The sequence below is a fragment of the Talpa occidentalis genome, unplaced genomic scaffold, assembly GCF_014898055.3.
Source record: "Talpa occidentalis isolate TD23 unplaced genomic scaffold, MPIMG_talOcc4v2.1 talOcc4.16, whole genome shotgun sequence".
Taxonomy (NCBI): domain Eukaryota; kingdom Metazoa; phylum Chordata; class Mammalia; order Eulipotyphla; family Talpidae; genus Talpa; species Talpa occidentalis.
The window spans coordinates 52,471,805-52,486,351 of NW_023601653.1; the positions used below are offsets into that span (position 1 = coordinate 52,471,805).

A 14,547-nucleotide genomic window follows, 5' to 3' on the forward strand; every position below is an offset into this window, starting at 1 on the left:
AAGATGCACAGACAGGTCTTAGAATTCAGACATGCTGTCTTATTTTGATTAATATTATACCTACAAAATGAACTTTGATTATTTTTTTTATTTCAGAATCATGACATGTAATGAAATATATGTTAGAGGACACTCCAAGGGAAAAATATTGAGTTAAAGTTGTATATATAAAAATTATTTATGTACATCCAGGATGCTCAAACAAGTACCAAGTAATTATTTGTTCAATTGAATTCATTTACCAAATTAAATTGTATTTAATTTTGATGGAGATTTTGCTATTAGGCACAGTGCTCTCTTGCTCAATATACCCCTGTTCTTCCCTTAATAATTGGGAAGTCCTGGGTTGTCACATGCAAAAGGATAATACTAGACCAATATTTCACATCATATGCAAAAATTAATTCAAAATGGATCAAATAATTGAATGTAAGACCTGACATCATAAAATAGAAGAAAATATAAGCAAAACACTCCACAGCATTGGCTCCAGGGATGTCATCGGAGACTTGTCTATGCAGAAGGAGAAACAAAAGCAAAAATAAACAAATGGGAATACATCAAATTAAAAGGCTCCTGCACAGTGAAAGAAACTATCATTAAATAAAATGACATGTATTGAATGGGTGAAAGTTTTTACACATGATACATCTGACAAGTGTTAATATCTAAGATCTAAAAAAGAAGTCATACAACTCAATGAAAGGAAAAGAAATAACCCAATTAAAAAATGGGCAGAGGAGCTAACTAGACACTTCTTCAAAGAAGACATATAGATTGGTCACATATGAAAAATGCTCATCATCACTTATCTTATGAAAATGCAAATCAAAACCACAATGAGATATCACCTCACATCCATGAGAATAGCACATATCAAAAAGACCAGAAATAACAAGTGCTGGAAAGGATGTGGAGGAAAAGGAACCATTGTATGCCATTGATAGAAATGTTGATTAGTCCAGCCCCAAGGCTATAGTTATTAGACGTAAATTTAACATACTATCTTTAGTCTATTTTGGGTGTTAAAAGAAGGCATTATTCTTAATTAATTAAGAAAGTTTAAGCCTACTAGAATTTGAAGGAAACAATTTGAAGGAACTAAGGATTCATAACTTAAGTATTGAGGTTTCTCAAAACACTAAAAGTAGATATACCATATGCTCCAGTAATTACTCTCCTACATAGCTACCTGAAGAATGCAAAAACAATAATTTAAAGAGATATATACATGCCTATGTTTATTGCAGCACTATTTACAATATTAAGCAATGGAAATAACCCAAGTGCCCAAGGATAGATGAGTGGATTAGAAAGATGTGGTATAAATACACAGTGGAATACTATTAAGCTATAAAATCTTAGTAGTATCAAAAAGACCACATATCATTGCTATATCATTGATATATCATTTGATATATGAAATCTTGCCATTTGTGATAACATGGATAAAATTGAAGTGGATTATGCGAAGTGAAATAAGTTACACAGATAAAGACAAATATCAGATGATTTCACTCATGTGGAATATAAAAAATAAAGCAAACAGATAAAAACAAACCCTTGGAATCTGAGAGGAGAATTTAGGCTACTACAAGAGGAGGGTGCAATGGTGGTGGAGTGGGGGGAGGCATGTCCTGTAAGTCGTATGGCTTTTGGTCTCTGTCATTCTCTCTCTTCTTTTCTATTTTCCTACCTACCTCCAGTTCTTGACTTCTCATACATTGCTCAGATTCTCCAAAACAATAGCATTCTGACCAAAACAGATTCATCTCAGAGGTTAAGAGCAGAGATTAAGCTGGAATGACAGCATTTTCTTTACACCAGGGAAAAGTATGAGAGTTTGCCAATATTAAGAAATTTCATTCCATCACAAGCACTAAAGATTATTTTATTAGAATAGAATTCCAGAAGCTGACTTTCTGAGTTGAGATATGAGCTGCTTAAATCTTGATCTAGATAGAGATGTTAAAAGCACAGCTACTAACATCTGACACACATGAGATCAAATCCCACTTCTGTCACCTACTAGCTGTTTGACTTTCAGACAACTAGTTAACCCCACCAAGTCTTATTTTTCTTATATGTAAAGTATAAAAATTATCACATTAGCTAATAGGCTGTTTCAAGGATTACATATGACAATAAAGGTAATGCTTAGTAAATTTCCTGGCACTTGGTCATAGTCTTGTTGTTACTGCTAAATTACTTCTGGAAGGTTATTCTAGATTGATACTCCCATAAGTAATGTCACAGAGTTGTGACTCTAGTTATTAGATGTAAATGTAATATACCATCTTCATGTCTATGTTGGGTGTTAAAGCATTATTTTTAATTAAATTAAGAAAGTCTTAAGCCTACCAGAATTTGAAGGAAAAAAATTTGAAGAACTAATGATTCATAACTTGAGATTTACTGAAGTCCATTCATGTTTTATATAAAATTAAGTGAATATGGATGGATAATAACCTAGATGCTATAATATCTTTTTAGTATTTTTTGCCCTCTTTTTCATCAGAAAGCTCTTCACAGTTTTTACCAATAGTTAAGAACTTAGTCTAAATGGATTCTGTGTGGCTATCAGCATGTGACAAGCTTTCTGTTTTTCCTAACTGAATAATTGCCAATTCTATTGGTTCCGTCATTCTTTCCCTATAGCTTTTAACTTCTAACTATTCAGTTATTATTGTTGACAAAAGTGATCAAACTGGAAGTCTTATTTTCAAACTTTCTGTACCCTTATGTGATGGTCAGAAAGGAAATCAAATTCCTACTGCCTCAGTTTACATTTATTAAATAAGGACATACTAAGTACTACTAATGGGTGTCAGACACCTTAGTCTTGTGATCTATGAAAATAAACTGTCAAACTCTTGCTGAAGTGTTCCATAAACTGTAAAACATATTCGATCTTCTACATATTATTGGTGAAATCAGAACAGCTTCAAAATCACAAATGGCAATTTATTTCAGGAATGGCAAGTGAGCCTTCTACTGCATACATTAAAGTCTGTTATTCAGGAGAAACATAAAGTAAATCTTGTGAGCTGAGTCGATTTTTGTCTTACCACACAAAAAGGCAGCTGGATAAAGAAGATGACCTTTGTTAAAAGGAAAAAAATCTTCAATACCTGGTGTTCACTATCAGTGGGTGTTCTGGTGTTAGCTCTTAAAAGAAGCAGGAATCCTATTGTCATTTCTTCTAGCTTTAATGATGAAATTTACTTTCAAGTTTGTGTTTAGTCTCAGGCTATAAAAGTTCCGTACCTCCCCAGCACTTGATTCTGGGTCATTTCTTGGGGACCCTAACCATACTCCGAGACAAAATAAGCAGCTACAGATTAAAAAAAAAAAGCCTCAAGCTTCAGTACTGAGTGCCGAAACTGGTACAAGAGCAAGGCTGTTAATAGCAACCAAATTGATTTTGAACTTCAGGAGATATGCCTTCCTCCAGACTCTCAAGGCTTGGTTCTGACTTAGATGAAAGCTCTTTCTATTTAAATAAACAGAGAGTGTACTGTAGGAGAGGTGGAGAGAGAGAAATAAATTATGAATTACGAAAGCACAACCATGCATGCAAAATCACTCAAGGGCTTTGAGGGAAGAGTATAATTTACCAACCTTTTCCTAGATGTGAAGTCCATATCATTCTTCAGAAATTTAGCAGGAAATTAGAGTTGGGTTGACCCAGCTTATTAGTAGTTGAAGGCAAACAAATGCCCTAAGTATGAGAAAACATTCATGACTGTAGATGACCACATTTTAGGTGGGAGAATGAAATGTTTGGTTTATAAACTTTTGTTGACTAAGGATATAAATGTCTTAAGGCCCTCAGAATATATGACCAAAAGATCTTTCATTAGATTTTTAGGATATTACTTATGGCTTCTCATCAGGCAAACATTGGTGAACACTGGTGTACTGTGTCCTTTTCCAGGCCCTCTTTGTTCTTTGGCAAATTGCGATTTTAAAAATCAAGTCCACCATCTTGTTTCCAGAATGTTCATTCATTCTTTCATCATTCATTTAAGCAATTCTGCATTTAAATGAAGGATGTTTCATCTTTAAAGATACATCATCCAAAGCAGTGATAGTGAAGCAAAGCAAAACAGCTGGGACTACATCAAATTAAAGAGCTTCTTTTTTTTTTTTTTTTTTTAATAGAGGCATGTTTTATTTATTTATTTATTTATTTGTTTGCTTGTTCGTTTATACATGCACTGGGTACAGTCAGAAGCGCTGGAGGGTGAGAGAATTCACCAGAGCCAGAGCAGGGAACAGAACAGGCAGAGGGACCGAAGTGCACTGCTGAGGGGAGCCGCGGGCGGCAGGAGAGGTCTGCGCGCCATGTGGGACCCTCCTCTGGTGGCCGGGGAGCAGCCGGTGATCGAACCGGCGCCGCAGAGGCCGCGGGCAGCTTCGCAACCCAGCGCTCAACCGCTGCGCCACCGGGGAGGCCCAAATTAAAGAGCTTCTGTACAGCAAAAGAGACAATAACCAAAACAAAGAGACACCCCATGGATTGGAAGAAAAAAAATTTTTTAAAGATTTATTTATTTGTACAAGAACTGGGGTACAGGCCAGATAAGCGGGAGGGTGAGAGGATTCACCAGAGACAGAGCAGGGAGCAGAACAGGCAGACAGATGAAATACACTGCTGAGGGGAGCAGCGGGTGTAACAGGAGAGTGCCACGTTATGTGGGACCCTTGCCTGCCAACCAGGATCGAACCACTGCTGCAGTGGCTGCAGTCAGCTTCACAGCGTTGCGCTTAACCACCTGTGCCACCAGGAGAGGCCCATGGGAGAAAATTTTTGCACACAACACTAATGATAAAGGACTGATCACAAAAATCTACAAAAAGCTGATGAGACTCAACAAAAACAAAGGAAATAATCCAATCAAAAAATGGGCAGAAGAACTAAAAAGAAACTTCTCCCAAGAGGAAATGCAAACAGCCAACAGATATATGAAAAAAAAAAGTTCAGCATAACTTGTAATCAGGGAAATGCAAATCAAAACTACAATGAGATACCATCTTACACCAGTGAGAATGGCACATATTAAAAAAACAAACTAGCAACAGCAAATGTTGGCAAGGATGTGGATAAAAAGGAACTCTCTTCAGCTGCAGGTGGGAGTGCAAACTGGTCCAGCCACTATGGAAAATTGTGGAGATTCCTCAATCTACTAAAGATGGAGCTTCCATATGATCCAGCAATTCCACTCCTTGGTATTTACCCAAAGGACACAGAAACATTAATTCAAAAGGGCACCTGCACCCCTATGTTTATAGCAGCACTATTTACAATAGCTAAGCTATGGAAACAACTCAAATGCCCAAAAATAGATGACTGGATCAAGAAGATGTGGTACATATACACAATGGAATATTACTCAGCAATCAAAAAGATAAACTCATGCCATTTGCAGCAACATGGATGGAGCTGGAAGGGATCATGCTCAGTGAAATAAGCCAGAAAGAAAAAGACAATTACCAGATGGTCTCACTCATAGCAGGAATTTAGAAAACCTAAATAAGGGACCAGGAAAAAGACTAACTATAATAAAGTAAAAATCAAAATCAACAAGTAACTATAAACCAGAGACACAGCAGGAGGGTGGGAGGAGGGAGTAGGATCAAAATAAGGCAAGTGGGAATTGTGTGGGGACTATAATCAAGATGAAATGCATACATTGTGCAAAAATGGAAATGATGTAAAAATATATAAAATTAAATATTTTTTAAAAAAAAATTAAAAAAATAAATGAAGGATGTTTCATTCATCTAATTTAAGTAATACTTTATAAATGCTTGATTAAAGATCAAGGACCAGAGATACAAAGATAAAACAAAAGCCCCACCTTCAGGAGTTTCTAGTCTGTTGAATGAAAGGCCAAGTTTTCTAGTTCATTTACATAGGAGGTCTCCCAAAAGATCAGCATTGCTTCCAGTTCATCTTCCAACCAAATAGATCAGGGCTTAACACTCAGACTACTTTCTATACCATCTGAACAACTTTTGCCTAGGAGTGCACTCATCTGGCTTAGAAGGTAATAAGCAGAGAGGACAGAGGTCTTTCTCAATGGTCCTGTCCACATCTAATGTCCCTACCTTTGACTTCTAGAGTTTGGATGTTTGTGCTACTAGTCAGAAGAAGTTAGAAATGAGAAATGGCCTCTCTTTAGGAAATGACTTAGAGTCTCTGCTCTAGATATACCTTGTTTTCCCCTTTCACACTCTTTTTCATTTTCCTTTGAACATTGGTAAATGAGCTATATATAGTATGAAGAAACCATAATCATTAAATCTCAAACAATAGAAACAATTTAAAGTTAGTAGGTGAAGTCAGATAAAGGGAGATCATTAAAATCCTAACAACTGTAATTTATATAAGAAGTGAAAAACACTTTTTGAATCAAGCAGTAGAATAATTCTTAGTTGTAGAGATAATGATAATTGGGTATTAATGACAGAATACAACTTCTTGTCTCAAACTAGAAATGGCATTAAGCATTGTTTCCATTGTAATTTCAATATTTGGTGATGGTGAGAAAAAATAAGACTTTTAATGCTCTAGGAGTTGTGTAACTTAACAGTTAGGAAAATCTTTTTGGCATTTAGTTAAACTTCAACATGAGCATAACTTTCCTAGAACAAGCTGGAACAAGCAATTTGTACAAACATGACAGTGAAAAGGTTATTTATCAGATTTTGGATTATGGTAGCAAAATGTATTGTTTTAAATTATAAAAAGTAATGAAAATACATGCATATTGCAAAGAATTAAAGTATTTAGAATAAAAATAAAATACTCCATCCATTTTCTTTTAAATTACCTTCTTTCTTCGCACCCCCATTTTTCACTTTCCTTACTAAAAGGAAACGGCTATTAACAGTGTAAGCTATACCTTTTTAATAGAATATATATACACATATACACACTTATATGTATATGCATATATGTGTTCAGACACACAGACATATAAATATCTTTTTCCTAAATGAGATTATATCATTTTGCAATATAATTTTTCACTTATTAGTATGTCTAAAAGATTGCTACATGTCATACCACAATCTACTTAATCATTATATGTGTGGTTTGTTATTTTTCACTATTATGAACTCTGCTAAAATGAACACGATTGCATGTTTATGTGCAAGTACATATATATGTATTTTTGTAAGATAAGTTTTAAAGTAGAATGTTTAGATTAAAAGCTACAACCATAAATCTATACAGAATGCAATACCAATTTAAGTACAATGTATCTATATGCCTGTCTCTATCTTCATCAATACAAGATAGTATAACTTGTTCAACTTCTGACACTGTGTGTAATGTAATGTTACATTACATTATAAATATTATATACACACTTTCTCACGTGCTCTTTTCCCACCTTTTTATCAGCACTCGCAAGTTTATTGAGGAAAAGAGAAAAAGGAAGAGATTCCTGCATAGACGCGGATGGGCAGTCTTAAAGGACAAGATCTGCTTTGTGAAAGGGTCAGGTTTAAGAAAGAGACACCTGCACAGAAACAGATGGGCAGAAAGCTGATTTTCCCAACTTTTCTTTTTACTATTGATTGTGAATTTTAACCCTTTGTGAATCACATAGTTCTATCATGTATTCCTGCTCTATCATTTGAAGTATGGTATTATGGCATACAAAAGTTTTACATTTGAATATAACAAATCTGTGACTAGTTTTATCCCCTCTGGATTTGGGTATTACCTTAGAAAGCTTTCATCATACCATAGTTATATATACAATATATTTATGTTATATAATTTATACTATATATTATATAAACATATTATATATTTATATATTATTGTATATATTGTATATATATATATAAAACTATGGTATGATGAAGGCTTTCTATATATAGCTATATATCTTCTGCAAATTCTTCTAATATTTTCATTATTATTTCACAATTTTTATTTAACACATTTGTAGTATATTTTCATGTATTTTATCATGTAGAAATTGAACTGAACCTTTTATATAAATTTCCAGTTTCCAAACACTATTTATTGTTTAAGTCTCCTGATTCTTAATGCCGTCATTTCTAACTGTCCATAAATGTCTATCTCCTTCTGACTTCTCTGGGCTAGCAAATGCAATAGATAAGTGCTTATCTCTTTGTTCAAACTATGCTACCTAAGTTTTCATATTTACAAATTTTGCATTGGCACATAATAGAGCAAATTCCTGGTATTGATTATTTTCCCCCTTTTCTTAAAAGTTCCTTGGTTATTCTTGTACATTATTCTTTATGAATTTTAGGCTGATTTTTAGGTACTACAACACATTCTACACATGTTGCATTTCTTACCAACTATTGTTTATGATGTTCAAATAAACAATATTAGTTCTTACCCAACATTAATAATATTTTTAAAAGATTATTCATACATTAAAAAAAAATTTTAAATGTAGTTGTAGAAAATAATGACTCCTACAAACTCTTCGTGAACAATTTCCTAATAAGGTCAAGAAAAACATTTATCACTTTACTCAAGATTACTTGAAATACTAGAAATGTTTTTAATGGTAAGTAGAAGTGATTTTTGAAACCACATCAAAATCATTTCCAAATATTTCCTCTACAGGGCCTCCCCTGGTGGTGCAGCGGTTGAGCACTGGGCTGCAAAGCTACCCTCAATGATCCCTGGCTGCCGGTAAGGGTCCCACATTGTGCGACAGACCTCTCCTGCTGCACCCACTGCTCCCCTCAGCAGTGTTTTTCGTCGGTCTGCCTGTTCTGTTCCCCACTCTGGCTCTGGTGAATTCTCTCACCCTCCCGCGCTTCTGACTGTACCCAGTGCTTGTATAAATAAATAAATAAATCTTTAAAAAAAAAATTCCTCTACATGGGAGTCTGAAATAATTTTGAGAAATGAAATCACAAGTAGAGCTTCTCAAATATTATGACGTGTCAAGTCAGTGAGAACATCTAAGTGAACTAATTTATAATAAATCAATTGTGTCTCATCACTGATTTTTTTTTTTGTTATTGAATAGATGACATACTTCTACATGAAGCTGTGAAATAACTGTGGCCTTAATGCTTTAACATTCTGCCAAATTTCAGCACATACAAAGAATCCTTACACTGTTCTTTAAACAGCAGTGGATCCTAGGAGAAAGAAAAGAACAAGAAGAATAAGAACGAAAAGGTGCCTGTGGGGACATCTCTGGGTATTATAATGGGCTTGGATCTCTTCTGTATTGCGGCCATGGTGGTGGTTACATGAATGTAGACATGTGAAGAAATTGCATGTGAAGAACACACACAGAGTACATTTAACATAGAAGAAACCTGAATAAAATAAGTGGATTGTATCAAAGTCGGTATTGTAGCTGTGAACATAACACTAATATGTTACTGGACAAATGACATATTTAATATTTCTGCAGCATTTCTTAGAACTACATTTGAATCTATAATCATGGCCAAATACAAAGGGAATAAAATGGCAACAGAGAGGGAGAAAATACAAGATGACTTGTTTTATTTTAAATCCAACATGGGTTCAGATAATAATTACAATGTTTCTGGTCACTCAGTAACTCTATAAAGCCTAAATTTTACACACTATATTCCAAAGTCAACCATAGACACACACATACACACACATATATGCATATATATACACACACACACACATATATATATATATACACACATCCACATTTACTTAAATAGGCATAGGTTTACAGATGGACATATACATATATCAACAACAAATATATATGCTTCACCACATGCATGTGTATATATAGGAAAGAGTGGAACAAACAAACAAGCAAAAACTAAACCAAAAGATGAAGACACATGTAGAAAAAAGTAAAGGAGATCCATGCGGACACAGTGAAAGAGGCTGGAAAAGAACTGATACACATGGAAAGGTGGGACGTGATGGTAAGAACACCATACAGCAGTGGCATCATTTAACACAAAGCACAGCTACATCAGCAACTATGAGATCTGACCTAGATTTTCTTGACCCTTCTCACCTTCCAAAATTAAATGCAGACATAGGATTTTGGAGGGTCATGTATTTTTCTAAAATTGCATCTGGGATGAGCTTATTAAGGTTATGAGAACTTCCTCATTTGGCTAAGAATGAATTCACATGCTTGCTCTAAATAGGTATAATATACATACCAAATGTGAGTGGGAGTTATTTTACAATACTGTTCTCTGTATTTATACTAGTAGAAGAGCAATGCATTTCTTGGGAGGTAAACATAATGTACAACGTCTAATATCAGAGAATCATATTTAAATGTTCTTAATTCCAAATTTGTCTTATTTAAAAAAATAAATGATTTCATTAAGGTTACCTATAGTGAATAAAAGGAAACTTAGTTGAGAATATCGCTGTTCTTTGGATAATGGCCTTTACACATTTAAATATCTACATAATGGAACTCCTTTGTGGAAAGGGGTAAGTAAAGTACTTTCTGAGTTAATGGAGCCAGATAGACGGTCATTCTGGAGGGTACTGAGATCTGGGATAACATTGTGGGGGATGTGGCTCTCAATATACTCATCAAAGGTTAAACATCATATTAAGGAGAATGTACAAATTAAGGGATAGCCTTTGGCTAAACACCAATTTTTATCTTCCTAAAGATAATTCCTATTGATATGAATCTTACATCAGAAGTTAATGAACAACAAATGATATCAAAGTGCTGTTCAAGTCTCCGTTGTTTGTTTGTTTTCCCAACAAAATGAAAGGGGGAAGAGGTAACGTGTGAAGGGGACACACTGCTACAAGAATTGCCATAGAAACTCCTTGTTTCCTCCCACCATTTATTATTTTTCAGAAATGTACACGTACTGTTTGTGAAAACACAGGACAGGCAGATTTACCTCAGTCCTCATTCTTCATTATGGGTCTGCTAGAATCTTCTCAGAACAGGAAGGTAGGTCCTTGTGCACAGCCCCCCATGCTAGATTCTTTAACCTAGTAATATGGAAACTAATAATCCAATTTTAAAAAATGGTAGAAGATCTTAATAGATATCTCACCAAAGACGATAGACAGAAAGCAAAAAAAGCATGTGAAAAAATGCTCCACCATCATACTCCATCAGGGAGATACAAATGGAAACAGCAATGAGTTGCCACTACACCAATTACAATGGCCAAACTTCAGAACACTGACAATACTCCATGCTGCTGAAGATGTGGAGCAACGGGAGCTCTCCTTGCTGATGGGCATGCACAACAGTACAGCCACTTTGGGAAATAGTTTGGCAGTTTTCTTACAAACCTAAGCATACTTGCACTAAACGTTTTATTGACCACATTCCCTGGTCTCTTTAACCAACAGAGTTGAAAGCCTATGATCACACCAAAAAAAAAAAAAATGCATACAGACCTTTATAGCAGCTTTATTCATAAGTGACAAAACTTGAACAGATGGGGCACACAGAAAATTTAGGGATATGACCTATTCTGTATGATACTAAAATGGTAGATATGTGTCATTCATTACACATGAGTCAAAACCAACATGTATGACACCAGGAGTGAACTGTGATGTAAACTATGGACTTTATGTGATAACGATGTGTCAGTGTTAGCTCATCAGTTTTAACAAATATACCACTCAGATGAGGGTGCTGGTAATGGGAAGGAAGGGGATTATGGAATATTGCATTTTTGCTTAATTTTGTTCTGAACCTAAAAGTCTCTTTAAAAAAAATCTGTGTTTTAAAAAAGAAAGCAAAATTGAGATAAAAAGCTTGTTCTTTCAAATTAGTAAACATTTTTTAAAACACTGATATTACAGTAAAATGGACATGTTTGTAAATCATCCATTCCTGAGATTTTTTTTTATCATTTTCTGTTTCATCGTTTTTGAACAAGTCATACGAAAAACTTTTAAAATAAGAAAAAATATTTTTAAAAAGTGGCTTGAGGCATGAGGCAGAACATTAAGTAATTTTCAGAAGGTCATGTAATTATTCACTATGCAAGGGACTAGAAACACACTCCCAAGTGGTTTCCAGAGTGCCTCTCAGCTCTCAAACAGTCCAAAATGGAACAAAAAAATTTCTTAGCAAAGAGAGCCCCTTTCTCCACCAATTAGTATAAATGTGGTGAAAAACTAAATTTCTGTCAGATGTGGTCAATAGAACCAAGAACATAAACACCAGCAACAGCTACTGGAGGGCATAGGAGTAAAGGCTGTTAAGAGTAGTTCTCACACACAGCTGCCTGGTCCACACTCAAGCTCCATGGCAGGAACACCAAAAGCCTTACCCAGCAGAGGTCATTCTGCTGAGGTCGACAGTGACATGATCACATAGGTGGTCATGTGTTGATAACATCAAATTGAGAAATTTTTCAATTCCTAAGAGTGATGTGATAGATTTTCCCTCAAGCTAGGGTCCCTAAAAATAATTTCTCTCACCAAGACACAGGATATGACAGTAAATGATTACCCCTTGCTAGAGCCTAGAATAATTCATTGCTTCATTGCTGATCTTTCACATATTCTTTGGACATCAAATAAGGAGGTAGTAAAATTAATTTTCTATGATGAAAAGTGGAAAGCATTTATTCTTGCCTGAGTGAAAGAAAACCCCATTTGTACCTATAGTGGATATAAAGATATCCCCCCAGATGTGTTAACCAGAGACCACACAGCATTCCATTTTAGAGCACACAGCAAAGATTACTGAAGTGGGGGGGGGGGAATGTTAACCTGTTTTGGGGAGATGGCCCCAGGCATCCCTCTGTTCTTAAGATGGCCTCAGTAATCCCCATGGGGAGGCCTACACAACAAGGACCCCTGCTGTGCCCCTAGACAACATCTGCAGGCAGAACTGGGACATCACTAAACAAATCAACATGTGCTCCAATATGTTGGAGATTATCTGGCATCAATGTTCATCAGATAATACTTGCTATAATCCTTCTTCTTGATATGGAGTACATATTAGTATATATTACTTATCTTTCTTTAGATAACATCCTTGGTTAACAAGTCCTAAAAATGGATATTCATGCAAGTACCCAGTTCAAATAAAATCCATTAATATAAAGAGAATGATTTTGGAGACTTTACCCTTTTCTTTGTATTCTTATCTCTAACTCTGTTTCTTGCTGTCCTTGGAATATAGGGTCCCCTGCACTCCTCTGTTCCTCTCAGGCCTGACCTCACCTACCTCATGCTCTAAAATTAATACTGCTTTAGTTCTTCACCTGTCCAGCAATATTTCTATCTCTCACGTGATATTAGTGATTCCTAGCAGATTAGATCATTAAATTATTTCACATTAATATGATAAAATTAACAAAGAGAATTCTGATAAAAACAAATTCTCCAAAGGGTTACTTGCACTTTAAAAGAGGTGTTTATTAATTCAAACTGGTTTCTCATTACTAAAATCCTTGGGGAATGCACTATTTTGAGCTGTAACTTTTGCCAAACTATAGTCCTTAACTTTCCTAAGTCATTAAATCAGAAGAAATAGCTAAAAATCGCCCTTTTGAAAGATTGTCATTAAACTTCTGAAAGATGTAGCTAATGATGGTCTTCCTCTAGCCCAGGAGCCACAAACTGACATTAAAACAACATATATTCCATTAATATCTCACCCGATAACTATAGAAAGCATATCTGAGAGTGCTGCAAGCTAATCATTTAAAATAAACTGATTATCCTAAAAAAAATCAAGTTCACAATGACATGAAAATGAATAGGAAAATTACAATTTATTTTTGGGACATTTTGGAAAGGTTTCAAAGTCAGACCCATAATTTTTAAAAAAGATTTCATCTAGGATCTAGGATCTAGATTTCTAGATCTATGGAACTAGGAAGTTAGATCCATAGTACCAATACACACATTAATCACAAGCAGATTGACTTTTAAGAATAATTTGTTTAGCATTTGGGTGTCATATAATAACCTCTGATTAAATTGAGAAGCAGCGAGCAAGATTCCTAAAGAAAACATATGTTTTATTATGAATAGTTTTGAATCATCAGGCTCCAGACTCACTTTTACAACAGCGTGCTCAGGTCTCTCTTTAATTCTTGCTTCTCTCAACTCTCATGTCTACAAGTTAAAAATGCTACCTATGCAAGATCACATAGACCCTCATGTTTTTCTCATGTTTATCTCCTCTGAGACTATTTAAACAGCTTCCAAAACAGACATCTCCACGTTCAGACTGGACTACTCTATGCAATAGATAAGAGCACACCTCAGAATTCTGGATGCCCTACCAAATTCAAACTCCATGGACTGACAGTCAGATAATTTGTTCCCAAACTACTTCTACAAATTTTTGCCTACATTTTTCTCTCCTTTTCAGCCTCTGGAACCAATCTGGACTCTACTCCATTTCTAAATAGAATGTTCCCCACTGGTCATTTGCTTGCTTTATCAATGCTTCCTTTGTTACTTTCACATGTTGGAAATATATACCCTTTCAATTAATTCTCATAAAGCCTTTTCTGATACCTCCAATTCAGTGGGGGCTCTATTCTTTATTTATT

At 35.0% G+C, this 14,547-nt stretch overlaps 1 long non-coding RNA gene across 1 annotated transcript in view; it reads right to left on the reverse strand.

Moving 5' to 3' along the window:
• Nucleotides 1-423: 423 nt before the first annotated feature.
• The window catches only part of LOC119248314 (uncharacterized), a 38,873-nt gene continuing 24,749 nt past the window's right edge, over nucleotides 424-14,547 (reverse strand). The window contains exons 3-4 of the long non-coding RNA XR_005125902.2: nucleotides 3,622-3,721; nucleotides 424-513 (exon numbers count right to left, since the gene is read on the reverse strand). This is a non-coding gene — a long non-coding RNA (uncharacterized LOC119248314). The remainder of the gene's footprint in view (nucleotides 514-3,621; nucleotides 3,722-14,547) is intronic.